Source organism: Amphibalanus amphitrite, unplaced genomic scaffold (assembly GCF_019059575.1).
Source record: "Amphibalanus amphitrite isolate SeventyFive unplaced genomic scaffold, NRLGWU_Aamphi_draft 000071F_arrow, whole genome shotgun sequence".
Lineage (NCBI taxonomy): Eukaryota > Metazoa > Arthropoda > Thecostraca > Balanomorpha > Balanidae > Amphibalanus > Amphibalanus amphitrite.
In genome coordinates, this window is record NW_024881567.1 from 555672 (window position 1) to 582823 (window position 27152).

The 27152-nt window shown below is 49.5% G+C and overlaps 1 long non-coding RNA gene across 1 annotated transcript; it reads right to left on the minus strand.

Annotated features, from left to right (window-relative positions):
- Positions 1–13856: 13856 nt before the first annotated feature.
- LOC122379092 lies at positions 13857–15844 on the minus strand. The gene is made up of 3 exons (XR_006256124.1): positions 15368–15844; positions 14391–14553; positions 13857–14027 (listed from the first exon to the last, which is right to left on the minus strand). It is a non-coding gene; the product is annotated as an uncharacterized LOC122379092 (long non-coding RNA).
- Between the last annotated feature and the right edge of the window lie 11308 nt (positions 15845–27152).

Consider the following 27152-nt stretch of genomic DNA (forward strand, 5'->3'; position numbering starts at 1 on the left):
GCCGGGTGGAGCGCTTTGTAGACCAGCTGTCGCTTCAGACCAGCGCGGGGGGAGGGGCTCGTCTCGGTGGTTGGCGTGGGTTGGCGAGTGGTGTGGGGCGTGTTGGTGGACCATGGGGGCTGGGCGGGTGTGTGTGGTCACTTGCTGCATTGCACATTTTGCGTCGCTTAACAATTGCATTCCTGTTTTTGCTAAGCAAAATGCACGGAAGACCCAGCGAATATAATTTGTTTGTGCATTGTGCAAAACGTGATTTGGCACGGTATCGAGGCAACCATAGGTCTTGTGCCACATATATGCATGATATTTAGGCAATACGCTTATGAAAATGGTAGATTGATCGGATTGATCCTGGATGTCAATTCGTATGTTAAATGTCGACATGTATTAAATGAACGAATGAATGAATCAATCAATCAATCGACAATCGACATGTAGATATAAAACCGTATAAATGGCTCGCAGCCACTAAAATCGAACCAGATCCTAACTCGGAAAAGTAGCCGGAGCCCCGATGAGGCTCGAACCGGGACTCCACTTTGAAAGTTTTGCCAATGATCCATCATCATTCCACCAAGCTAGAGCGACCGGCTCCCGGAACCACAAAAACATTCATTGACTTTGCTGCCGACCTCCCGGCCCCGCCGCCCGCCCGGCCAGACTTTGCCCCGGCCGTGGCCACCATCCGGTGTAGCTCAGGGTAGGAGTGCTGGACTGTCAAACTGACCGGTAGTGAGAGGCCCAGGGCTGGGAAAAATGCTGAATCTGCTACATACCAGATATTACGAGAAACTCTTTATTAGCTACATTGCCACAAATGTTCCTCACATCATTTCTGCTAGAGAAAATGATTTTACAAGTAATCAAAATTCTGGAGAGAGCTTTCCACTTTCATTTTCTATCTATTCTCAAATTGAGCTTTGAATGTTTTTATTTAGTTGGTTGCACGAACAAAAACAGATACAGTGTCTTGCTTATGCCCCTGTGAATGTTCTTTTTCTTATTTTTTACTCTTTGTAGGTACTCACTACTCAGGTTTAGAAAAAGCATACAAATATCAAACTAAGGTGCTGTAAGGCTTTCTCAGGGCAAGTTCCAGCACCACCTGAGAGCACCAGAGAGCTCAAGTGAGCCCTAGAATTTTCCTATCAGCATTTCAGCAACTTCAGGCTTCAGATGGTATCAGCCTACTCAGGCAGAAAGTATTTGAAAGAAATCAGGTTGATTTGGCTGCTCAGTCTGGTCAACAATTTACAATCATTGTGCATGCCGAACCCGCTGTACAAAAGTTGCCAGTTGCCACCAATCAAGGTTTAGAGTTAATACAATAATTGAACATGTAAAGAACTAAATAACAAATTATTTTCTGGGCGTTACTTGATCAATATTTCAATCAGATCTCACCTTCTGCGCAAATTCGATCATAGGTATCTCCCTATATCTTCACACATCTAGCTTTGCGTGCTGGGCGGCTACCTTGCTCTTTAACTGTGTCCTGCACGCCGCTTTAGGGACAGTTGTCATTGCAACACTTGAAATTAGGCCTGGAATATTCCACTTTCCTAAAATAGAGGCAAAATAAAAGCTAAAATAGCTGAAATAATTCAAAAACACCCACAAACACTCATCAAACTCAACTGAACTATCCACGCGAAACGACAACTAGAATTGTCTCTAATGCGCCAGAAACAGTGCATCAACAAAATACACAAACAGTAATGACGTAATTTGCATATTTTTGACAAGATTTCTTAATAAATCTTACAGAAAATGTTCAATTATTCCCTTAAACTCTAATTTAGTTCAAACAAGTAGGATTTTAACAGTAAAATACATAAAACTGAATAAAATTGTGTATGACGTCATCAAAAAGGATTAAAGACGTTACAGGACACTGTATCATAAAAGATGGCTTTTTAGAGATGCCATGGGCAGAATGAGTTGATTCTTTTCGTATTTTTATTGATCATTGAACAATGCCCTTTTGAAAACAATTTGTTTTGTTTCGTAAATATGTCATTTGGATATTTCACAAATAATGAAACTCCTTTTGGCAATATTCATAAGAAAGATAGCGCATAAAAAGGCGTAGCAGATACCTTTTGTTACACGACTCAGAGTATGAAGAATTAGTGATGCTACAATGGAAACTGCTACAAAGAGCCGCCAGATTCGTCATAAAATGGAGCACAAAGCTGACGTTTTGAACTTGTGTTAGTCTTACAGATGTTTTGTTCTTATTCGCCGACGAGATCACTGGCTGGTGGTACCTCTATTTTAAAAATGTGCGAACTTTGATGTTTTTGTTGTATTTTTCTTTATGATGTACGGAAGAGAGAAATGTTGATTTTGCTACAATTGATGGAACAATAAAGCGATATCTGCTACCTACTGGGGTATGAAAGTGTGAGAGATTTCCCAGCCCTGGAGAGGCCCGGTTCGAGACGCTTCGCGTGCTGGATGTTTATTTCTGTGTCCTGGGCTTTGCGATTAGTCCACTTTTCAGAAAGATTATTTGGTGACAGGTCTGTTTTCTTTCTTTGCTGCAATTCATGAGGAGACCGTATGGACCCTTACCTGTCCTTCCGCACTCCACTTGGGAGATGGGTGTTTGAACCCCCCTGGGTTTTGTGAATATCTAAAGCGAATTTTTGGAGGGTGGATTACGATCGGTTCTATGCGACAAGTGACCACACACACCCAGCCCCAGGTCCGCTCACTCCCTCCCCACATCACCCCCGCCCCACACCACACTCCAGCCCGCCTCATCCACCGAGCCGAGCCAAATAGACAGGCCTGACCCTTACCCCCCCCCCCCCCCCATCCCTCCAGCCGGTGTAACGCAGCGTCCGGTCAAATCGCTCTACCAGGCGACCCGAGCCGGTGTCATACAGTGTGGGTAGGCTGTGCCGCTTCACTCTCGGGTCATGCGGCACAGCCTACCGGTACCAGGCGGCTGCTGCCAATGCTGAGCCATAGGAACCCGGTGGATAAAGAGTGGCGGACCATCAACCTGTACACGACTGTACCGGCCCGTACCTGTGACCGACTGTGGTGGGCTGACCGGGATCGCCTGCGGCGCCTGGGGGCGCCGGCCGGGCGGACGGAGGGTCAGTGTGTACTGTGGACTGGTGGAGTGCGGTGCGCCAATACACAACACATGGCGCGGTCGGTAGATTATTGAACTTACAAATCCATCCATGATCTCCTAGTGCAGCAAGAATCCTCAGGGGACGCAAAATGACGGCAGAAGCGGCAGTTGAGCGCCTGACGGAGATGCTGAGTCAGCAAATGGAGACGGCGGCTCGAGACAGGATGGAGGCACGCGAGAGAGAAGAGCGGCTAACAGAGCGCCTTCTGTCTCTGGCTACCTCCACACAAGCCGCCTTACAAGACCGTCAGGTACGTGCTGCTGAAGCAGGTGAGACGGCACAGGGTGCGCGTTTGACTACTAGCTCACTGCCCTCTGCTGCGCTGGCATCGGCCCCACACCTCGTATCTGGCGCGTCTTTGAGAGAATTTGCCGTCTGGAAAGATAAATATAAGGGCCATTGTAAATTGACGCGAATGAGTCAATTATCACACAAGGAGCAAAAGGCTGCATTGATAGCACTACTTGATGATGACTTGATTAGACTGTTGAAGTACTCGTTGGGCGTTGACTTGGATGACGCGAATGTGACGACTGACGTCATAGTTCAGCAGATTGGTGACCACTTACGCAAACAGAGAAATGTCATTCTAGACCGACGAGATTTTTTTCAACGGGTTCAAGAGGCTGGAGAATCGTTCAATGATTTTTTGATGGCGATCAAAGAAATTCACGACTTTTGCAATTTCTGTGACCATTGTCAGGACGATCAGCTTCGTGACAAGATAGTTACGGGCATTCGTGATACAGTAGTTCTAGAAGAGCTTCTGGCCGATGAATCACTCACGCTGCAAAAGGCAATCAACATATGTCGAGCTCGTGAAAACGCCCAGTGCGGTCGCGATGAACTCCAAAGTCATTATTTGTCCGCTAACCGTGTATCTGCAGCCCAGAGGAGCAAACACGCCCCGGTTAAGAAGTGCGGTTTCTGTGGTGAGGAATGGCACGCTGCACGCTGACCTGGCCGACTGCCAAGCCCGTTCCAGCACCTGCCAGGCCTGCGGACGGCGTGGTCACCTGGCGGTGGCCTGCAGAACCAACGCTTCATCACGCGGCCGCCAGATGAGAGGGCAGCCGGTGCCCAGCCGGAGCCAATCAGCGGCATCTCAGGGCACTGCAGAGGCGCAGCGAGACCCCTCGAGACGGCGCTCTGGAAGAGAGGTGAGACGATTTGATGATCGCGTGCAGCATCGTGTCATGATATCAGATGTATCAGCAGGCTCTATGCACCGTAAAACGCCTCAGATACAGGCAGGTGTTGAGCACTTGAATGGACATGGTCAATTGTCGTGGACCCCCGACACCGGAGCCGAGTCCACCGTTGTTGGTCCTGAGCATGCGCGTGCGATCGGTGTTGATCTCCGAAATTTGATTCCCTCAAAAGAGAGACTGTTTTCTGCAGATGGAAAGCCCTTGAACTGTCTTGGAATATTCACGGCCACCATCCATATCGGTCAATGCGCCGTTGCAACTGACATATATGTCATCGAAGGTGTGAAGTCTGCCCTTCTGTCATGGTTTCATTCCATTGACTTGCGCATCTTGCCTCCATGCTTTCCCCGGCAAATGCAGTCCGTACAGCAAGGGAGCGCAGACGACGTCAGGCCGGTCCCTACGACTGCGGCAGCAGCGGCGCCGGCTGCGTCGGCGGCGGCGCGGGCGGCTCCGTCGGCGGCTCCGGCGGCCGCGTGTGCGGCGGCGCCGGCGCCCAGGTCAGCGGTGACGCTTGCGGCTGCGTCGGCGGCGGCTCCGGCGGCCGGGTCGGCGGCGGCGCCGATGGCCGCGTCGGTGGCGGCGCCGGTGGCCGCGTCGGCGGCGACGCCGGCAGGCGCACCAGCAGTGACTTCGGTGGCGCCAGTAGCAGCAACAGCGACAAAATCCACGACAGCGACCACGGCGCCGGCGCGGATGACTACGCCCGTGAAGAAATCAGCCTCTGCAGTCAGCTCGGCGAAGCTGACGGTTTCTGAGCCAGCCCGCTCTCCAACAGCAACGCAAGACACAGCGCGATATCCACCAGTGCACACAGCAGACCGACGTGGTCTTCCGACATGGGTGAACCAACACCTCAACAACGAGCGAAACACATGGAAGAAATGAAGGCAGCTTTCCCCAGCGTATTTGACACTTCTACGCTACGCGAGATGACAGGAGGGCCAATGAAGATACACATAAGAGAAGATGCCAAGCCCTCCGCTCTCACAGCAGCTCGGAAGATCCCTTTTGGCTGGAGGGCCAAAGTTAAAGAACAGTTGGACGACCTGGAATCAAAGTCCATCATCAATCCGGTGCAGGAGCCCACCGAGTGGTGTCATCCAATTGTGGTAGTCCCAAAGAAGGACTCTGACGAGGTACGAGTCTGTGTTGACCTCACGAAGCTCAACGCACATGTCAAGAGGGGACCGCACCCAATTTGCACGCCTCACGAAGCAGTATCTGGCATCAGCAAAGACGCGAAGTACTTCTCGAAGTTCGATGCTAAGCACGGATATTTCCAGATAGCCATCGCTCCTGAAGATCAACACCTCACCACATTCATCACGCCCTGGAAGAGGTACCAGTTTCGGAGAGCTCCTCAAGGCCTGGTCACCAGTGGGGATGAGTATGGACGGCGCGGAGATCAGGCACTGGACGGTGTACCACGCACAAGCAAGGTGGTTGATGATATCCTAGCTCATGACGCTGATTACGACACGCACCTTGCTCACGTTTGGACTATCCTCGAACGCTGCCAAGAACATGGCATCACTCTGAACCCTGCGAAAATGGAATTCGCGGAGCCCCAAGTGGAGTTCTGTGGCTACCGGCTGAGCAAGGAAGGATTCAACCCGGACAACCGCAAGGTGGACGGGCATAGTGGTCGGCGTGGGTGATTATCGTGATTATCTCGTAAAGTTGCCCAGTGGTCGTGTATTGTGGCGTAACCGGCGATTTTTGCGCCCCCATCGTCCGCTGTTACCTTGTTCGTTCCGCCCATGTAGCGTTCCGTCGCCGCCTGCGCGTGATAGTTCGCCCGCGGAACGTGACGACTCTCGGCTCGTCCGATTCCACCTCGATGGTGTTAATGCGCCCTCTGTGGCGCCGTGTGCACCCACTGTCACCTGTGAGCCTGCTCCATTGCGTCGCAGTGAACGTGTGCGCCGTGCTCCAAGTCGCTTGGTTATTAACCCTCGCCCGCACATGGGGGGGGGGTGGTTGCCACCCCCAGGTAGTCTTTCTGCTCTGCACTCAACATTTTTAGAGCTAGAAGGCTGATTTTACGGTTCTGCGACACCTGAGCGAGCGTCATTTCAGCGAACGACATTTGAGCGAAGCCTTTTCAGCGATTATCAATTTAAGCGATTGACTTTTTCAGCGATTGTCAAGTCGGCGAATTCAATCACAGCTATTATCAACTTAAGCGAGGACCAGAATCAGCGAAACCAGATTGAGCGAATATATGGAGGTCAATGGGGGACCAATTGAGCGAACACAGTTACAGCGAAACCGAACGCGACGGAAGTCAATCATTTGCTACTTTTCGGGAAGTCTTGCCCTTGGAATACTCGCTTGGTATGTGTCACATGCTTCAAGCTGCGCGCGGCAAATTAAAAATTTGCTTTTTAAGCTTGGAAACCACAAAATATCTGGCCTCATTCTGCAACCTTGATCTGGAAATGAGGAACGTGAGAGATAGGACGATGGAAGGAATGCCAAGGACCAATTATAAACTCGAGGGATGGCACAGGGGGATCCAGTCTATGTTTCAGGGACCTCACCCAAATATCTGAAAATTCGTACGTTGCTTAGGGCAAGAACAAATTTTACAACATGGGGAACTGATCCAAACTCAAGCGGGGGAATTTTGCGAAAAACAGCACAAGCAATATGAATCTCTGAACAAACGTTTGGTCATCATTATTGATTGGCAAACAGCAGGGGGGGGGTGAAATCGAACCGCTGAAATTTTTGAGAAATGTGGCATTGAATTTGGAGCTTAATGTCTGAACTTTGCACGTGACATCCGCCATCCAGTTCCGGATAACCATGAAAAGTTCGGAAAACATTCGTTGTATGTACGTAGGTACGCTCGCAAAAGAAAAAAGAAAAAATACACCGTTACGGGACGATGAAGTGTTTCGCTGAAATGACAGTCGCTCAAACTGTAGTCGACGAAATAGATGTCGCTGAAACATAGCTTTCGCCTAAATTGATAATCGCTATATTTGATAATCGCTCAATTTGATATTCGCTAAGTTGCCAGTCGCTGAAAATGGTTCGCTCAAATGGCGTTCGCTCAAATGACACTCGCTAAAGTCGCTCGCACCGTGATTTTACGTATAGCTGCTCCTCTATCCTTTCTTGATGTCCACTGAAAATTTCAAGTTTCTGTGATGTTTGGTTTCGGAGATATGACCTTGTTTTCCAGGTCATGTCATGACCCAAATGGCCAATTCTCGACATCTTGCGTTGGCTATGAGCCTTGTGAGCTTTTGACACCTTGATTTCGGCCTTTTTTACCAGTCTTACCTCCCACCCATCATGGAACATGTTGTTCGACGATGTACAGATGTCAAGGTCAAGGTCAAGGTCAACCTAGGTCATCTGAGATAATTGCGTTTTAGGCAAGCGGAATTTACTTTTTGTGAAGTTTTTTGACTGCATTTTTGGTAAAAGCTTCTCAGATCATGATTTCATGTAATATGGACACATAAACAATCGGTGCACACATCAGTATACACACAGACACACACAGACATATAAACACATATAATTGACCTTGACCTAACTTGACCGGAAATGACCTCAGCAGCAAAAACCTGGTCGGGTAGTGTGAAAAAGAGGTTCTAGCTGGCTTGGCACTAGAAAATAGCATCGTTATCGGTATATGATAAGCAGCGCACTTGATATCCAACGGTGACCCAAAACAGCAACATTTTTTAGTTTAACCTGACCTGGAAGGTCAATGACTGACCTGAGAAGGTAAAACTGGGTATCATTGGATTCGTCTCTTCCCAAATCTTTTTGGTCCTTACCGCTAAGCTCTATCTCCAACAGGAACGAAATGGCGCGGGGGGGGGGGTGGCAACCACCCCCCCCCCATGTGCGTTCTAGGATGGGAAAATGGCATGTGCGGGCGAGGGTTAATCCGCGGTTGAAGTCCTATGATTAAGGCACTGTGCCCACGTTGCGGCACTCGCTGTAGTTTTGTTACGTTGGTACGTTTGTGTTCATGTGTATGTGGCGCAGAAACATTTTCTTTTTCTTAAACTTAAACTGTTGTACCAGTGCAGTGTCACAATAATTTGGGGGAGGTGTACCGGCCCGTACCTGTGACCGACTGTGGTGGGCTGACCGGGATCGCCTGCGGCGCCTGGGGGCGCCGGCCGGGCGGACGGAGGGTCAGCCCAGCCAGCAATTCGTCCGGGATGCGGTTGGGGACGGTCGGGATAGGCTCCGGATGTCCCGACTTGTCCCTACCGGGTTGGGTAGGCTTGGGTTGTCCCAATCGATACCGGACCTCGATGGCCGGCGGTAGGGGCGACTCGGGATTTCCGGACCTCATGCTTAATCGGTTGGGACGCGGTACGGATAGCCCAATCGAATCCCATGTTTAGACAGGCTTGTGATTTACGTTGTTATCCCAACCGATCTGAGAAGGCGCTTCGGGCACCATATCCGGTGGCCCAGAAAGCCTGGAAAAGCAATCAGATGGGCCGCGTGCAGGCAGACGCGTCCTCTGAGCGCAGCGGCCAGTCTAGCTGCCGCGTTGGTCAAGTGTCGATCCCTCCTTTGAGCTGCTGCCTCGATATTGCTTTTGAACTGGCTCTAGCAAGCGGTCGGTTCAACTGTTGTCGTTGCAGGGAAATCAGTCTGTCTTTGAGAACAGGGTGTATAGTGCACACTTCATCCGTGATGTAGGGAGCGGGAAAGCTATAGGTAATAGAAATCGTTATGTTCGTTGTGGTTGTACGGCATGTGAATTAAACTCGTGCTGTCGCATGTTTGATCAGTTATCATGGACAGAAGTTGTTTGGTCTCATTGTCAAGTGTCGTTACTGGTTGCATTGTAGGTTTGAAACCTGAATTACCAGGCATACCATGTGAAATGTCAGATGTGGGTTATTTCTTAGTGATTTTTAGTGTGTCCCAGACTTTGATTAATAACCTCTTGGTCATTTTCAGATGCTCTCTTCGCACAGTGGTGAACCGCCCGACCAGATGCCAGCCGTCTATGTAGTTTCGCGGTGGCTCTCTGAAGCTCGTGACGGCAGACGGACACACTGTCCGCAGAGGAGCCGACACAAACAAGGCGCAGGCCTGCTATAATGACTGTGAACACCGGAAGTGAGTCCGCTGTGCCAGCGCCTTGCAGCGGCGCTAAGATGATGGCCGACGCCACGAATGTGCTGGCCAGGCTGTGAATTTGTGAAAATGTGACCTGTGTGCAACCAGTAAATTTGTGAATATATTTCAGTGTCCAATGTAATTCATTTTGTCGTGCAGGCATTATAAAGGTTGAGTTGGAGAATAATGAAGAGGCGAGGGGGTTGCGGTGGCGCAAGCAAAGTGGTCGCATCTGCATAACAGCAATCTGTGGTTATAAGACTGCGGTTAATATGTCAGATGCCTGCGGTATTCCCAAACCGGCCGTGCGGGCCGAGTTGGGACATCCCGATCGGGATCGGAGTTCATCGCTTGTTAAAATGCCATAAGGCGGTCCGGATGCGTGCGGGATTTCCGAACCGGTTGTACAGTGTGTCTAAAAAGAATGTCCCGTCGCCACCACGCGGCGCTGGTGTCGCGAGCCGGTAGTTGGCTGAATCCGCACCAGACTACAAATTCCCAAGCGCTGGGTGACAGCTGCGCAGCGGCCGGTAGTAGCGTAAGCCGGAACCTTCGTGACATGACCCCGGGAGGGAGGGAGTGGGAGGGGAGCGGGCGGGGCAGCGCGTTTAGTGAGGGGTGCGCCGGTAAGCTGGTAGTTGTCGCGGCCAAATGACAAGGGTTCTGGCGCAAATGGGTGAAATGCTGATGTGGGCACAAGGTGGGGATAGGGAAGCTTTTGGATGTGTTGTGTGTGTGTGTAGGTGTGTGTGTGTGTGTGTGTGTGTGCCTCTTACGAGGAATAGGTGTCACGTTGGTAGCCTTGTCTGAACCAAAGGGTGCACTGAAGCCTTGTCAACTTCGTAGGTCGGTGCAGAAAATGACATTGTCCCAAAATGTCTTCATTTGGGTGGGAAACGACATCAAAATAAAACTAATTTTACACTTTCATCTCTAATTTTCAAAGGCAATTGTCCAGAATCCACTCCAGCAATTTTACTGAGAAAAGCATCTAAATAGATTGTCGTTTAACATTCTACATTCTACCAACTTGTATACCTAACAATTTATGCCATTGCTCCCTTTTTTCTATTTTTTGGCATTACATGAAATGCAATTTTCCAATCTTATCCCCGTTTTTGAGAGGAATTTTCCCTCTGACACCCTTAACCCTCGCCGGCCGAGGGGGGGGGGAGGCGGGTGAACATCATTTCACACAAAGATTAAAAAGGCATTGATACGGCGCACTGACATACGCTGAATCGCGATTCCGGCCTGACATGGTCTCGACTAACGGGTCACCTTACGTTACCTTCCTTATACGGTAATCGGGTTGTAGGAGGCCAATTTTGCCTGTGGGGCCCGGTCTCAGCGAGCTCCCAGTGCTCGCTGAGACCGGGCCCTCAGTTCCGAGACAGTCAGCCTCAATAGGTTAGGTTAGATTGGGGTCAGGTCACAGGTCATGGGTCAGGACACAGGTCATGATGTCATTTGGGTCAGGGTCGAGAGCTTATCATGGTATGTTTAAACTGATTAATACGAGGGTAGTAAATGTTTCATCGCGATCGCCATCATTGCGCGAATTATTTGCAAAAAAAAACCGAGAGGGAGGGGGCCACTCGCCCCTCCCTCCCCCCATAAGTGCGAGGATTAAGGCCAATGGCTTTCATCTGACCATCGACCTTGAAACCCATCATACTTAATGGGAACAACATCATTTCACATGCTAACACGTTTATAATAAAGTCTGGAAACTCACCGATAATATCGACAGTTCCGAGCAAGAACATCCTAAGTGTCAAATTTTTCGAATTTGAGATTTTTATACCATTCGACTCAGCTCGACGAGGTGAGTCGAATGGTATAAAAATCTAACTTCGAAAAATTTGACACTTAGGATGTTCTTGCTCGGAACTATCGATATGCGCTGGTATAATACGCCGATCGGAATTCTGGTCCGACATTGTCTGGAGAAACAGTCACAGCTCAAATGCTAACTATAGGTCAGGGTCCTTAAAATGTTAGAGGATGTGTAAAACTAAACAAATCGGGAGTACTGGTAGCTACTCTGCGACCGGTCGACTTCTACGCGAGTTGTTCGGAAAAACCAAGGGATTCATTCGACACCCCCTTCCTTTAAGTGCGATAGTTAACTTTGCTAAATCTCGTCCGTGTTGGTCATTTAATTAACAGTTGCTAACGATCAACTGGGGCTTGCACCCCCACCCACGAACAGTTTGGACCTGATTGGGTTGGGTATATGGCTTTGTTGAAGAAAGCGAGCGCATTGCTCGTGACCTATAACCCTAACGATGGTTGATCGTTGTTTCAACGACTTCAATGCTTCAAATTCAACGATTCGAATGCTTAGCTTCGAGCTCAAGTCAATAGCTTAAATGTAAAAAAGGAGCCTCCTACATCTTCTTGAAATGAAGTTTTCTTGGCATATCGTTTGGCTTTTATGTAATACTTTTTGTGAAAATATCATTTGTGCATTCGGGTTAGGCTGCAACCGGTCAGTGGCCTCTATGAACACCGAATAGGAAACCCGAGGTCTATAAGACCCCGCTATAAAGGCGAGGGTTAGCCTTTCAACACTTAATCATGGTACACTCAGTTGTAGTATTTTCAACAAACACATTTCAGAGCAATCAACACTGCAAAACAAGTCAGCACCTCGCACACTGCACAGAAACGGTTAAGAACAGACACAAATAACATAGCGAGCTAGCGGTGCGTTCAAGGCTTCCTGACTCAGCAGTGGCCGATACGGAGTCAAACGGCAGCAGGCTCCGAACAGACGCAGCGGCAGCCACAGCCACGGCAGCATCGCCGCCGGCAACAAGCTAGACTCTCGGAATCAACCGCTCGACGGTTGTCGGTCGTCGGTCTCGAGTCAGCAGCACCATACCTGGAGCGGAGCATGTGCTCGTGAGACATGACATGACATGACATGGCATGAGCTCGTAAGACAGACCAGATCGATAGGGACCAATAATGAGTCATTTCCACATTTCCTGAAATTGGACATGATCTGTTTTTCTACTCCAATGCCTATGCCCGTAACGTTTAGTTATTCGATCTGTCTCGATCCTACTACGACTTATCAAATGATCTGCATCACTACTAGCAATGGAAATAAGGTAAATGATTTGCTCTCAATTCTGGGTGGTGGCATTCGGCTGGTCATTGTACCTAATTATATTTTACAATATTCATCAATGTAAGGTTTATCCCATACAATCGATGTTGCTGTAAATGCATCGGCGGCTGAAGTCATTTTCTAAATTCACCAACCTTACTGGCGCTCCTAGTATCCCGTGTGCCCGCCGCCGCTCTCGATGACGGCCTGCAGACGGCCGGGCATCGAAGCCGCCAGAGAGGCGAACATCGCCGGCCGGGATCGCAGCTCCTCCCACTTCTTCTCCACGCGTGTCCACAGCTGGTCGGAGGTCAGGCCGCGCAGACCACCGTCCTCGCCGAGCTCCCGGGCCATTACGCCCCACACATTCTCAATGATGTTGAGGTCTGGACTCTTGGGAGCCCACTCCACGACAGACACCTGTAATGATGAGTCGCTTTTAATTGTGATATTGATGTCCGTTTTCATTTGCCTTTACGCGTTCTTCTGCAATCTATGATGAATTTTTCCTAATTAACCCTGCGGCCGCTGGGCCTCCGCGCCACCCGCCGGCCGCTTGGAGGGGGGGGGGGCATATAGTTGCCCCCTTTACTTCTGCGACAATATCGCAATCGTCGCGAAGAGATAGAAAAGCGAAACTTTGCACACATCTTCCTGAATACCTAGCCGAGGTTGTGTCCAAATTTGGTGTCGATTCCGTTTGAAATGATGTCACAGTGACGTCAGAAGTCTATAGGTTTGCGACTCTCAGTTTCCTCACGATATATCCGACAGATGAGACCGAATATAAAGGACTGATTACTGGTCAGGAACTAGTTGGAAGAGTACTTAGATGTTTTAGGATGACAGCAGGTGCTGTCTGGTTCATTTACAGTTGAGTTTCATGCTCAGCGACATCAGAAACGCTCCATATCGGAAAACGACAAAACTTTATGACGTCACTGTGACGTCATCTTAAATGCTACAACCACCACAGTTTCCTCAAACATTGCCTAGGTATTCATTTTAAACTATGCAAAGTTTCACATTCGTAGCTCATCAGGTTTCGGAGATATTCCACAAAACGTAAAGGGTGGGGGCAACTTTATGCCTCCCCCCCCCCCCCAGCGGCTCGTGGGTTTGTTTCGCTTATTGCTAAGCATTTGCCACTCTTCAGCCATTTTTTCTGTTTTCAGATACAAAATAAGTTTAACACTTATGATTTGACATTAGAAACCAGATAGACATAAATATTATAATTATAAAATAAGAAAATTTATTTGTTTACTCCACAACTTTTCAGCAGATAGCAATATAATCATTTACTTGAGCTTGGTGCTCCTCAAACCAGTTTTTGGTGACGGCTGCCGTGTGTTGAGGAGCATGGTCTTGCACAAGCACGTGCTGGTGAGCCGCCCCTCGCATTTGCTCCAACGTCGGGAGCAGGACCTGGTTCAATAGAGCAACAGTTTTCATTGTTTTATCATTTTTTTTCTCATACAATTGTGGATCATGCAGCATGCTTAATTTGCACAGGTGTGTTTTACCGTTTGACACAATCAAGTTGCAGTTATTCCTTGTTATTCAGTGGGCCACCCATAAATATGCTAGCTACATTCGTTGTTGGAAATAAAATTTTCCCACATTTCCTACGCCAATACAGCTTGTTTTGCTCATTGTCTGATTTTTAACGAACAATTCAAACGGCAGTGATTAGATAGATCACGCTTCCTTTAGCTCACAAGCTTTATACATAAATCGACAAATATTTGTCATTAATTTATCAGTCAGTTAATCGTCAGTAGTTTTTACCTCATCGAGAATCTCCACATATGTGTCAGCTGTGTGGCGCCCGATGACACGGTGGAGTTCTCCGGGCCCAAACCCATCCACCCACCCCCACGCGTGAACAGACTGCCGTCCACTAGCGTCTCTTGTCCGTAGGAAGGACTCCGAGTCGCGCAGTCCCTTCGGCCTAAAATGAGGAAAAGAATAGCATTACAGGGCGATATCGGCAGAAAGAGAGAGAGAGAGAGAGAGAGAGAGAGAGAGAGAGAGAGAGAGAGAGAGAGAGAGAGAGAGAGAGAGAGAGAGAGAGAGAGAGAGAGAGAGAGAGAGGGATGTCAAGGTCACGTGAATATCAGGTCAAGGTCATTGATCTTTGATGACCTCGATTCACTTTTTGAGTTATGTTCTTAGGGTAGTTTTTGGAGCTGATTTCGAATTTAGCGCCCATTTGAACATTTACGAAGTAGTTTTGGTGCCTTCGTAATATGTTACGAGCCGTCAGTAGTGCTTGACACCTACAATGGATAGCCGGCAGGACGCCTACTGGTTGACCTGACCTGACCTGGCCCGACCTGGCCTAAATGCATCAAGACATAATCTGCGATCAAACCTAAAATGATATTCGTGACCAGGACCCCCCAAAAATATAGCACCTTCACTATACGAAGTTCTAGCAGGGCCCGATTTTCCCGACTTTTGGGTCATTGAGCTGACCTGGAAGGTCGAACAATGATCTAGGACCTTAAACTTGAATATCATCGGCTTCCTATCGCCAGGGGCAGCACTCTCGTTTTTTTTCCGCGAAGCTCTAGCTCCATCGGGGGCCAAACGGCAAGGGAATGCAACGGACCCCCGCCCCCTCCCCCTATACGTTAGACGCTGGCAAAACACGAAACGGGCGAGGGTTAATAATTAATGAAATTGCTCCGTTGAAGAACGATTGTCATTTAACTGCACATGACATTGTTCGATTGTATTGAACAATGGATTTCATTCCATACCTTCGGACAAGCAGCTTTCCCGTTTGGTCAGTCCGGAAGATTTTCTCGTCCGAGAAAATAACTCTTGACCAGAACTCCACGGGCTTCGGGAGCAGTTCTTGGGCGAAAAGCACGCGGTTTGCTTTGTTGACTTCACTGAGGTGCAAAGCTGGGGCAGCCCTGTAGGTCCGCAGTCCCCCCTCTTTCAGACGGTTGGAGATGCAGGTCGGGTGCAGATGAGGAGCGCCCGTGGCCGCTCCCACATCCCGCACCGTCATGAAGGGCTGATCCTTCGCCAACTGTAGGATTGCAAACAGGTTGGTACCGTAAACGGGGGTGACTTTGCCATGCTTCTCGAAAAATGCTTTAGGGAGATCTCCAGTGATATTTTACGAAGAATTTAATGTTTTTATGCACAAATGAAAGATAATTGATGGGTCTTCCAATATAACCTACACTGAGAGATAAGTTATCACTAAATACCTAACTGGGCTCCATTTTATTGGAGCCATTGAAATGGTCAAATTTGAAAAGGTCCGAAGTTTTTATTATCTAACCATGTTTTAGACCAACTGCGCTGCTGGAACTTGGTATGGTTGATCATGACAAGGCTGTTAACCCTCTAATTTTGCTACCACATAATAGTTGATGCTATCTGGTAAAATGGTACGTTTAAACGAACCATTTTCCAATTGCAATAGGTGCCTGCCATTTAAGCGATTGTTAGCTCGCGCATGACTAAAGGGGATCTACAGAGCCTCCCCCCACCCGTTTTTTTTTAATATCTTCTAGACCGCTAAGACTGCATCAATTGACACCTTGTGGCTAAATGGAAATTTCGTAGCTATAATAGGTTGTCCGGGAATGACGTTAGAGTGACGTCATGTTCCGCCCATTTTGATGCATAACATTGAACTACGGTACCCTTATGGTTTTCATAAGCATATACATATTGGCTAGTGTGTAAACCAAAAAATGAACTTAATGTGATTTGTTAGCCGGCAGCCAGAGACCAAATTGTGAACCCGAACTAACCTGACCTGAATGGTGGGGTCATCGGAGACCTCGAAGTCAATAAAGAAGGTTTCGTCAGACAGCTCTTCTAGGGTTATATCAAACGCCGTTTGAATTCTGACAATCGGCCCAGTGGTTTTGGATATAGGAGGGAGGGGGGGGGGGGGGGACTCTAGAGCCCTCCCCCTCCTCAGTCAACCACGTGATGGAAAATAATGGAAAATATTCCAGGCATCACTTATTTGCTACTACTTTGGGTCGAAGAACTGGGTAAAAAAAACTAGGAGCGTAATTTTTCGGAGCTATCCCGGTCTTCATTAAAATTATCACACTATGTTCAAATTACCCTACGTCACAAATTATTTTGCCATATTTAAAAACTAGTTTCAAAAGCAAATATCTTGGAATGAAGGCACTTATTAGTTCATTGTATAACAAAAGCCGTTGCGTATTAGGCGCTAGCAATGTCAGATTTTGCGCTGCAATGAAGTTGCAATGACCTGTTGTGGGGCGTTTTTACTTGCGAAATTGGTTTTCTTATAATGTGCGTCAACATCTCCATTCCATGAAACTTTAAAACCCGTTAATATGATAGCCCTTTTAGTTATGATTATGTCCCTCATTGGTCTTATTGTCGTGCCACTTATGGATTTTCCGTAATTTTGTGTCATTCATACTATGTTCAAGTTGCCCCAGCTGTTCCAATTATTTCCCACCCTATCCTTTCAATTAAATGATGCTCAGCTGAGAGTGAACGGTGCACATTTGTGTAGTTTTCAGTTATGGGTAGAACGGCGCGTCCGCAATATGATAAAGGTTTTACAATTGTTTGCATCAGCATTCAGCACGTAATAGTTCAACAAACATCCATGCAACGGACAAAAAGCAAACAATAATTACATACAATAAAGCATAGATATTAGATAGTTCATATTACCTCCACCATTGCCTGATCTTGTTCCTCGGAAGTGACGCGTGGACGTCCTGATCGTGGGCGCTGAGCCATTCCAGCCTCGCCTTCTTCTTCAAAACGGGCCAGCCACTTACGAATGGTCTTCTCGGTGCGACCCATGCTTTTGCGATTTCACTTATTCTTCTCCCCTCATTTCTTAACTGAATTATACGCCCCTTTTCAAACTCGCTGCAATGATACGGCATTTCACAGCGCAAAACAAATCGCGGAACGGTATGCAATCAAAGCTGGCGCGCTACTCCCCCGATTGTTGCCAAGTGGCTGAGTCGCTCGTCTGTCGCCTCCTTGTCCCGAGTTCAAGGTCATTGCCCAATCGGGTCACCAATGGTCGCTTGCGTCAGCTGATTTCATAACACGCACAGTGGATGATGGGGGGGGGGGCGAATTTCGTCCACCCCTCCTGTTTTTTGCAAGTATCTTACGCCATTATCATTCTATTAACGTCAAGTTTTCGATAGTTCGCTTAAAATTGAATTGCGCATCTTGCCGTTAAAGCAATGAGTAAATCGGCCTACAACTTTTCTAACAGCATGTGTGTCAAAGTCAAATATCCCGCCGGAGCGGCGTGGCGGCGCGGCGGCCGGCGCCGGCCGATTCTCGCTGCCGGCGCCGGGCAGTTCCGCCTTTGCATCGCGCTGCTTACCGCTGCTAATGATCGATTTGCGTCAAAGTCTCTGTGAAGACTTGGAAATGTAAATACAATCTTACGGTGAAAAAAGAAAACTAGCGGTAACATTTCGAGTTACGAGTGTGTTAACACAAATTTGTAACACTCTTTCCGCGTCGGCTGTTCCCCGTCTCAACCGGAAGACATCTTTCTCCTAACAGAGCTCTAATTGCCATTATTATGGCTGGATTAATTAGAGATTCTCAATATATACTTTAAAAAAGTGTATGTGTCGTCATAAGGCGAAAGAAATAAGAAAATCGGCCGGTAACTTTTAGAGGTATGGGCGTGTAGTAGACACTAAATAGACCCTCATCTGACAGACTTGGACCCGTTTAACCTCATTTGACCTTGAAGATATTTACCTATTGTCATGAAAGTAACACACAATAGAGTGTCCCACCCATCCTTCAAAGTTTGTCGTTTTGGCTTTTATAGGAGCTGAGATCTTAAGGGGGGGGGGGCGACAATCCACTGGGCGATGACCGTGACTGGCCGTAGTTCTCGGAACCCTTCCACGACAACCAATGACCTGGGACCTTAAAATTGGGTATTATTGGCTTCCTCTCGTCACGGGCAACACGCTCGTTTTCGCGAAGCTCTAGCTATGAAAAAATAACAGGTGCCAAACGGCAAGGGGGTCCAAGGGACCCCCTCCTATACGTTAGACGCTGGCAAAACACGAATACGGGCGAGGGTTAAAGGTGGCCCTTTTCCTTTCACGTATCCACGCTTACTGTAACGGGTATTGCGTTAGAAATTTCTGGAACAAGCATTATTCCTCATGCACTAGCCGAGTTATCGTAGCTGTGCTTCACAGCCACCATGGAGTCAAGCCCACACGCTCGGTTCTACCGCTCGGCCGCTGCGGGCCGAGGAAGTCGGTCCTCGCTTGAAGGCAGGACGGAGGTCAGCGAGGGAGCGCGGGGTCAGCCAGGTATCACCCAGTGCCGAGCGGGTGCCCCTCCCTCCCCTCTCTTCCCCTCTGCTCTCCTCCCCATCTCTACCGAGGTGGGGAGGGTCCGAACTGCCAATGACATGCGAGCGGTCAAGGCCACTCGCGTGGCAGCGCCCCTGGCGGCCGGGTGCCGCAACTAGGATTCAGCCAAGTTACCGATTCGCCTACCATGGGAGAAAAAAACTAGGGGACATACTTTTTAGACATACTGTACGGGGAGATTTGGGGAATCCCGATCGGGATCGGAGTTCAGCGCTTGTTAAAACGTCATAAGGCGGTCCGGATACGTGCAGGATCTCCCAACCGGCCGTGCGGGGTAGGTTGGGATATCCGGACCGTTCCAGCCCGTACAAAGTGTCTCATTTCCCAATCCCGTCCCACTCCGGTCCCGATCGGGGTGGTGCGGGCTGAGTCCGAAAATCCCGATCGGGAACGGAGTGGGATTGCTGGCTGGGAGTGTGTGCTGTGGACTGGTGGAGTGCGGTGCGCCAATACACAACTGTAGTGTTGTGCGTAGTATTGTGTGACGCGCTAGCGTCGTAGTTCGGTCTAAGCCTGACGGCTCACGACGTACTGTACGTTATGACGCAGCCCCGCCCGCGTGACTGGGCGGCGCTGACCGTTGACGGGTCGTGCGGCGCCGGCGGCGCTCAGTCTGACACCGGCCACGAGAGCAGAGGAGCGGCTGCCGAGGCTGGTAGACGCCGAACCAGCTCACTGGGCTGGAGTCTGTTATGTAACGTTATCGCCGTTTGTTCTTATTTTAATATCATGGTGGTGGCTAAACAGTGAGTTTGAAGGACGTGGAACTGGACGGAAGCACACGGGAGGACTCGACACTACATTTTGGCGACAAGGATGTTTCAAGCAACCCCACCGAGTGAGTACTTGTCGATCGCGGGTCAGAAGCCTACTTTGCCGTGGAAGCAGTGGTACGCTGACTTCCTGATCTATGGTGAGGCTAGCGGATGGCATGATTGGCCAGCTGGTAGGAAGAAGGCTTTGTTATTGCACTGCGTTGGCACAGAGGCCCGTAGGCTGTTCAGAGCGATTGAATCAGTCGAGTCTTCTGTTGAGTCAGACGCTGACATCAAGGATGACCCCACGTCAATGTACGACAGTACAGTAAAGATCTTGGAGAAGTTGTTTGTAAAAGACGCTGATGTACGAACTGAAAGAGTAAGATTCAGACGATGTGTTCAACAGCCGGGAGAAACAGCTCTCGTCTATCTTGCAAACTTGAAAGAAGCTGTTCAAAGATGCTCTTTTGGTGATCTGAGGGACGAAATGGTTAGAGACCAGTTCATTGAGGGATGTCTGTCTGACCAGCTGCGTGACAAGCTTCTTTTGAAGGATAACCTGACCCTGGAGAAGCTGGAGGACATCGCCGAGGCGGTCGATCGTGGTCTTCAGCGGCGAGGCGTCCTGAGAGGTGCTGCAGAGGGATCAACCGGTCCAGCAGCTGCGCAGGTAGCAGAAGTCGGACCAGCTGCTGAACAGCAAGAAGAGGTATGTGAACCCGTTCGCAGCCTCCGGTACGGTCCATGCTATGCCTGTGGTAGGAGAGGACACCGGTCGGGTGATAGGAGATGCCCTGCAAAAGAGAAGCAGTGTTACAAATGCCATGAGACAGGTCATTTCAGTCGTTGCTGTCGTACAAAGCGGAATGACACAGATGCTAAGGATCGTCAGGTGGGGGCAGTACAGGTGCTTACCGTTCAAAAGAGCATGCCTTCGAACTGTCCGTGGTACACCGTTGGCATTGGAGGTCATGACGTGTCGATGATGGTGGACACAGGTGCAGCAGTCAGCATCATACCCACGCAGCTGTATCGGGAGACCTTGAGTAAGTTTCCGCTGACCAGGGCCACGGTAAAGCTAGAAGCGTATGGCGGTGCGGGCATCAGCGTGCAGGGAGTCTTCAGCGCTTTAGTAACAACCCCGTGTGGTCGACAGACAGAAGGAGAGTTCTATGTAGCTGATGCTGAGATTCCCTTGCTAGGAAGAGACCTGCAGAGGACACTTGGAGTGACTGTGAAGAATGGAACTGATGTTTGTCTTGTCCAACAGACCAGCCAGCTCCCAGCAATCAACGGCTTCGTCCACAAGGTCAGGCTTCGGGCTGACGTGGAGCCTGTGAAGAAGAAGCTGCGGTCACTGCCCTACGCTGTGAGGGAGGACGTCACCAAGCACCTGCAAGAGCTGGAGGAGCAAGGTGTGATCGAGAAGGTCGGCAAACACACCTCGCCGTGGCTCTCTCCGATCGTGGCCGTCCGTAAACGGAACGGTAAGCTTCGAGTTTGCCTTGATCTGACTGAGGTAAACAAAGCAGTGATCGCGAACGGTCATCCGATCCCAGATATGCAGGAAATGCTAGACCGTCTTCAGGGAGCAGTTGTCTTCTCTTCATTAGACATGAAAGCTGCGTACCATCAACTAGAGCTGCACGAGAGCTCCCGTGATCTGACTGCATTCATTCATGAAGGACAGGTGTGGAGATATAAACGTTGCCCTTTTGGTCTGAAATCGCTGCCCCAGTGCTTCCAAAAGATGATGGAATGTGTGTTGGAAGGGCTGGAGGGCGTTCAAGTGTATCTCGATGACGTGATTGTATCTGGCAGATCACAGGAGGAGCACGACCAGCGTCTCAGGAGGGTGATCGAGCGGATGCAGGCCAGAAACATCACCTTGAACTGGGACAAGTGCAGGATTTGCGTCTCATCGGTTGAGTTTCTTGGATTCGCAGTTTCTCCGAAGGGGGTGGCAGTCTCTGAAGAGCGCGTTCAGGGCCTTCGAGACCTACAGCAGCCGACTGATAAGAAGAAGCTTCAGTCAGTCCTGGGAACCCTAGGGTTCTACGCGAAGTTCGTCAAGAACTACAGCACCCGGGTTGAACCTCTGAGACGGCAGCTCCGCAAAGACGCGCCGGAGTTTGCCTGGACGCCGGAGATGTCGGGAGCGCTGAAGGACGTCACTGAGGCCATCCTGCAGTCGAACGCGCTGGCGATGTTCGACCCGGCACTTCAGACGATCGTCACAACCGACGCCAGCGACGTGGGACTCGGTGCTGTCTTGTCTCAGATGCACCCAGAAGGTGAGCGAGTAGTCTGTTTCGCATCAAGCACATTGAGTCAAACGCAGAGGCGCTACAGCGTTTCGGAGAGGGAAGCACTTGCCTGTGTCTGGGCTTGTGAAAAGTGGCATAAGTACCTCTGGGGGCGAGACTTTATCCTGAGAACAGACCATGCTGCGCTGCGCACCTTGATCACAGCGAATGGGATCGGACGTGCTGGAATGCGTATGTCAAGATGGGCTAGCCGGCTGATGACTTACTCTTTTTCAGTCCAGCATCTGAAGGGGGTGCTCAACCCGGCTGATGGACTCTCCCGTGCACCAGGTCCAGCGGTGGAAGTGGAAGACGACGAGTCTCAGCTGGTTGCCTCGCTGTCTTCACGACTGACGGCGGTGAGCAGCGGAGAACTGGCCGATGCTGTCGCGTCCGACCCGGTGCTGGTCAAGCTGTCTGAGCAGCTCACCCGACGTTGGTCAAGTCGCATAGGTGAGGTCCCACCTGAATTGAAGCCATTCTTCCGATGTCGTGATGAGTTAAGTCTGATGGGTGGCCTCATTTTCAAGGGAGAGCGGGTGGTAGTACCAGAGTGTCTGAGGGAGAGATTGGTGGCCCTGGCACATGAGAGCCACCCGGGGATCATACGTACCAAGCAGCGCCTGCGGGCAGTGTACTGGTGGCCAGGTCTTGATGCTGCTGTAGAGACGGCCGTGAAGGAGTGTGATGCATGCGCCCTGTCTGACAAAACGGTGAAGTCACGCAGAGCACCGCTGATGCCAGTCCCGTTCCCGGATGTTGCCTGGGACAAGCTGGGCATCGACTTCATCGGCCCGATGCAAGGACCGCTGCATCAAAGGTATGCCATCGTGATGGTTGATTATTATTCGAAGTGGGTCGAAATGGCATTCCTAAGGGAGCCATCAAGTGACGCAGTGATCGAGTTCATGGATGTAGTGGCCTCCCGAGAGGGACTTCCTAAAGAAGTTGTCACAGATAACGGAACGCATTTTACGTCAGACAAGTTCACGACTTACCTCCAGAGTATGGGCATTGATCACATTCGCGTGTCTCCTTACCATCCAGCAGGGTCAGGAGCGGTGGAGCGGATGAACCGGAGCATCAAGGCGGCCCTGCAGATGGCGGACTTGGAGGGCGTCGACCGACGAAGGTACATGCAGACGTTTCTGCAGAATTACAGGGCAACACCTCATGCTACTACCGGTAAGAGCCCATCGGAGCTGCTACACGGTCGGCAGCTACGAACAAAGCTGGAGGTGGCTGCTGATGTCCGATCTGGCGTGCAGAGCGGTCGCTCGTCTGACGACCAGGCTGTGAGGGATCGCGTGGCTGATAAGCAGCTGGCGCAGAAGAAGTTGTGGGATGCACGTAACCGGGCTCGTGTTCCTGATTTCGCTGTAGGAGATTGGGTGCGGTATAAGCTGATGCCCCGGCCCCGAAAGGGGCATGTTCGTTTCTCAGGTCGCCGACAGATCGTGCAACAGACGGGCCCGGCTTCGTACCGCCTGGACGACGGCACCAGAATCCACGCTGAGCGGCTCTCCAGGTGGACACCGTCGATGGAGCCGTCAGAGACGGAGGCGGGCGGTGCGCCTCGCGGGATCGGCGGGGGCACTGAGACGCTGTGTCCGGCGGATCGCGACGTCCGCCGTCGAGTGCCGTCGCGGGCACCATCTCTGAGTCGAGGTGACTGTATTTCGTGTCATGGGAGTGATTCTGACTCGAGTGAGGAAGTGGACCCGTCAGATGAACCCCTAGAGCGTGCGTCGCCGTTATCACCTCCAGCGTCCACTGCAGTGCAACGGCAGTCGCCAACCGTCGGGGGCGACGGAGTGTCACGCTTTACGCGATCAGGTCGTCGTTATTATTGTGAGGGGCAAATGTAGTGTTGTGCGTAGTATTGTGTGACGCGCTAGCGTCGTAGTTCGGTCTAAGCCTGACGGCTCACGACGTACTGTACGTTATGACGCAGCCCCGCCCGCGTGACTGGGCGGCGCTGACCGTTGACGGGTCGTGCGGCGCCGGCGGCGCTCAGTCTGACACCGGCCACGAGAGCAGAGGAGCGGCTGCCGAGGCTGGTAGACGCCGAACCAGCTCACTGGGCTGGAGTCTGTTATGTAACGTTATCGCCGTTTGTTCTTATTTTAATATCATGGTGGTGGCTAAACAGTGAGTTTGAAGGACGTGGAACTGGACGGAAGCACACGGGAGGACTCGACACTACAACAACACACCAGTTACATGAGGCTGGAGATATCTGATTTTGTGTCTGCACGCCCAGACGAGTACGGTGGCCCAGAGAGGTTGACGCAAGTGTTGGCTGACAGTGGTGCGATGTTGGGAAAAAAAGTGGCGCTGGGGAGCACGGTGTACAGACGTGGAAGTGTCTTGCTCCTCAGTACTGGAAGCTTTGAGCTTGGAGAGGTTGAAGCCGTGAGCCTGCGAGATGACCGTGTTTGTTTTCTGATCGTCCTGCTCAACTCTGTGTTTGATTTGCACGTAAATGCATATGAAGTGTGGCGTTCAGAAGAGTGGGCCATCGTCAAGCCTAGTGATCTGAGAGACTTCAAGCCACTGAGGCGTATACAGCTAGATGAGCGGACTTTCGTTGTCCAAGAGTATCATGCATGCAGGGACCGTGTCCAGTCGTGAGGGCACGTTAAACGTTCGGACAAAATTCTGCCATACAACTGGAATTGCGCGATCGGGTGGTGGGGTCAGGGTCAGCACAACAAGCTATGCTTAGTGCGGGCTCTGATTCCTCAAAATCCACCCATTCAACCATTCGGACTAAATTTATAAAAAAAAAGATGCTCCATCTGACCGTCGCCTGGATGTAGCAAAGGTAAGTTTACATGATAATTTATGTTGAAACGACCTGTATGATCCGAAATACACGTGTTTAACGAGTTTAACACAAACTGTTGGTGGTGGCTGAATGGGAGGGGTGCGGGATAGTGGGCTCCGGTGAGTCCGACTGGGCTTCAGTGCGGCGTATTGTCGAGCGACAGGCGTTATTGGAATGATAATGAAATTGTCAGTGAACCAACTTTCTCATATTTTAATCCAGTGGGGGACATGATTGTCAGTGGCCATTGAATTCAACGCAGGGCTTTAGTTTTCCGAAGCCCAGCATTTAGTGTGAAATTACATGGCTTCTGACTACTCTGATAGCTGTGTCCACGGGGTAATGTAATGTGTGTACTAGGTGATATACCATCTTGGTGAATGTGTGTATCTACAGGGTGGAAAGCAATTACGCGAACATGCTTTTTCGTCTTACAGCAATGGAAAAAACGGCGGTGACACGAAAATTTCATCTTTTTACATATCCTTATTTATGTGCGAAAAGGGCGTTCCGGTATGATTAATATCGGCATGTCAAGCACTGTTGGCCAAAGCTTGGCCCACGCCTTCTGTAGCTGTCGGGTGAGGCAATCGATTTTGTTGGCTGTTAGCAATAGCAGCTCTTCACGTTCTCCTGAAGATTCACCGGGAGATTTCCTATCGAATTGAGCTTTGGGTTATTCCCAAATCAGCTATTGTATGCCCAGAGGAAGAACAGGTTCTCAAAGCACCAGTCTAGCGTTTTTTTTTTTTTTTTTGGCCTGAGAGGAAGGAGTAAGGACTTCAGCAATTATGAAGAAGAGTTTCTTTGCGTCGGGCGCAAAAGTGCGCTCAGTCATTTTGCACCTTTTGGTGCATTAGGGGTGTTGTTTCCAAAACAACAAATTGAATATTTACGGATGAGGCGTCCATGATGCATTTGCTTGGCACATCAGAAGTGTTGCCTGGCTGTCAGCGCGTTAAAAAAATGCGCGAGAATCGATTTTTGTTTCTACTGAATGTGTGATTGATCTGAGGGAATTCTAAAACTAACTTTGTTTTAATTTTGGCCTATTATAATTTATTATCACGAAATACAACGACCTTTTAAAGGGACCCTCCCACCTTCAAAAAAGTTAATGAATTGGCATGAAAGTGATGTCCCTTGGTTCAGAAAGAGCGAAAACGAATATCTACCAAATTTCACCGAAAAATATTCAGTGGTTTTCAAGATATTAGGCTTTTACTTTTGTTTACTTTTTGTGATCTCCCCTGTTACTAGCGACTTTATTTAGAAGCAATAATTTGGCAGCCTTAAAGTGCGGCAGACGTTGCGCGCAAAGCAGCGTATACCACCACGTGTTAACGATGGTTTTAATCTAAGATTTAAAAATCGTTAGATCTCCGCTGACGTCACAAATTCTAAGGGGGCATTCCAATGCATTAGCCCCTTAGAATCCGAAAACTGCAAGTTTGAAATTCCATATCTTCGAATTAAAGCATTTTTCGATGTTGTGAATGCCCAAACCGGTATTTGCAGGCCATGGCCACCAATTTGGCTATCTCAACTCAAAACTAATGTTAAGGTGGGAGTGTCCCTTTAATGTGTAAAGCTTGATTTTCTCGTTAAGGCCGGCAAAACAGTAGAAGTGTTGATTGACATCAACAAGGGGAATAAATAGACACTCGTCTGGCAGTATGGTCCGCTGATTGTATACTTTATTTTTGATGACCTTTTTTGGTCGCTACGTGCAATTCTGACACCAGCTCACAACCCGCTAATATGCACATTTGCCGGTTATTTGAAGGTTGGGACGGGCGGGATGTCGGACCATCAGCAGCCCCCAACGCAGTTGTTCTGCCGGTTTGACGGATGAAATAGCTTAAAAATGTCTCACCCAACCACAAAGCCAGCTGTCTGTTCTCTTCTATCCAGGTTTGGTGGTCTTTTTTGCAGAGGTCGATAAAAGGACTGGACTTGCTCCAACGAAAATCCTGGGCACATCACTTTCTCCAACTTGATTAAGTAGGCATTATGTAAACATGTCCTCAAATATGAGCGTTTCGTTGAAGAACTCTCGGGGGGAGACCATAATAACTTTAACATTTCAATTACATTTCACAGCACATCAACACAGCTTGAGTGACGGCCTGTGAGTGTAAATACAGTGTGCAATGTCCCTTTTAATAAGTCATGTGAGACTAGCGATCCAGCAATAGGTGATGTTGTGCTGATTTTTTAACAAGTGCCAATAAAGGCATATAAGCAATTTTCGAGCT